Source organism: Hipposideros armiger, unplaced genomic scaffold (genome assembly GCF_001890085.2).
Source record: "Hipposideros armiger isolate ML-2016 unplaced genomic scaffold, ASM189008v1 scaffold_190, whole genome shotgun sequence".
Lineage (NCBI taxonomy): Eukaryota > Metazoa > Chordata > Mammalia > Chiroptera > Hipposideridae > Hipposideros > Hipposideros armiger.
Genome location: NW_017731540.1, coordinates 322,932 through 325,026, shown reverse-complemented (window position 1 = coordinate 325,026; position 2,095 = coordinate 322,932).

Sequence of the window (2,095 nt, the reverse complement as noted above, 5' to 3'; positions counted from 1 at the left end):
CCCACACACAACTAAGATAGAACACGGCACCTTGAGCTGAGCAGCTGAGAGCTGCCAACTGGCGGTCAGATGGTGACTGGACTTGGAGCTGAGCTAGCTGCGCCCTCCACAACTAAGATTGAAGGACAACAACTTGGCTGTTCTCCTTCTCTAATTCCCCAACACTGTTCCCCTTCCCCAACTCCCCAATAAAATCTTTAAAAACACACAAACAAACAAATAAATCTTGTAGGGAATGCTTAAAAAGATCTTGAAGTAGGAAAAACAGTTTAATTAGTGATTTGAAAACAGGAAGATGTGATTCAGTTAGAAAAATGCCCTGCAGCTTAGTCTCTGAACATATAAATAATGCACGAGGCCAAACAAAGCAAGGCCAACCAGGAAGACAATTCCCATGCAGAAACCGAATGAAAGCTTTAAACTCAAATAGTCCTAAAAAGAACGTGCCATGGATTCATCAAGCCAGAGAAGGAAGGTCCAAAAAGCCAACTAAAGACCCTCAAGCATCTTTACTCCTAATTCTCAGCATACAACCCAGGTGAAATTACAGGGGCAGGGCATTTTAGAAAGACAGTTTCTAGCATGTATTTGAACAAGTTAAAGATAAGGTGGCTGGAGGGTAAGCCAACACTGGAAAGTCCTTGGATGTGATCCAGGAGAAGGTGGTCCTGTGCAATTAGCCCGAGGGATTCAAAACAGGTTTTCTAATATATTTTTTAACCTTTTTATTGTAGAATAAAATAGATATAGGAAGTCACACAAAACTCTCTCTCTCCAAAGGATCAATAACTATTGACCCTAGCACTCTAGTACCTTCTAACTCAGATCTGTCCTTTACTGCCAGCATTAAATTGTTAAATATGTCTCCAGTCTCTGGAAGTGCGTCTTGAAAATGGCAGTCTTCCAACACTTTCTGCTGAGTCACTGGGGAGTCTGACCTGGAAAGGAGGGCAAGGACCAACAGATTCTACAGGTAGAAAGGAAGACTACATGTAAAGGCCCTTCTCAGAGGAAGCCTCAGTTAAGAAAAGTAAATCTTGATACTGGGTGATACTTGATACTCAAAGTCTTCCTTAATATTTTTATATCAGTTTCTGATCATATCTCTTTAACAGGAAGAGACAAGACCTTAACTCAGGGAAAATTTTTATTATATAAATATTCAAATGGAGGATAGGAAATCACTTGTCAGGAGTATCTTAGGATTGTATGTTATCAGGCAAGAATACAGGGGAGCTGTGATTCTAATCGCTAAGACTAAATTCTAAATATTTTCAGTTAAATATTCTACTTAAGGAACAGTACTTGCAATTTAAGAGTTTCAAAGTCTAGAACTCTCGTCTTCTCTGCTCCTGGATCCCACTGTCTGCAATATTATGCTAAGCAGCAGTCATTTTCCGGGTCAACAATTCTGGTCCTGATGCTGTGACAACATAAACAATTAGTCTCTAGATGCATCGGTCAGCATCTGTTCATTTGCTGATTATTTTAGAACATGAATGGGTTCTTGGCCGAATGTTGAATCTGATATTGTAGCAGGGCTTTGCTGCCACAAAAACTCATCTGATCAACTGCCAGGACATTTGAGAGCGCTGAAGGAACAACTTAAGATCATCCAATCCGATGCCATCGTTCTACTCCATGTGATGCTTTCCTCTTCCATCCAAACCTGAAAATGTGCGGGTACAATAGAAAGGGCCCTCCCTAGCTCAGCTGTAAGGATTCCTGGGTTCTAGGCCAAAACGGCCCCTGATGCATTGTGTCAGCTTCATCAGAGCTCCTCTTAGGGCCTCAGTTTCCCTCCCCATCGCACACTGATAACGCTGGGATGCGGACCAGCCTTTCTCCAGGTGTGAGTTGGACACTTGGGGAAACCTTTGGCTTGTTCCTCTCCCTCCATCACCACATCTTCTGGGACCCACCAATCCCCATCCATTCAACTTCCTTTGCTCAGGATCTACCTCCTTCTCCCCATTCTCAGTGCCATTGTGAGTTCAGTTCAGATCTGTCATTTCCCACCTGAAATACTACAAGAGCCTCATAATTGGTCTTCCTTCCTCAATTGTGCCCACCGCTCCCCCACTCCCTCCTTCCA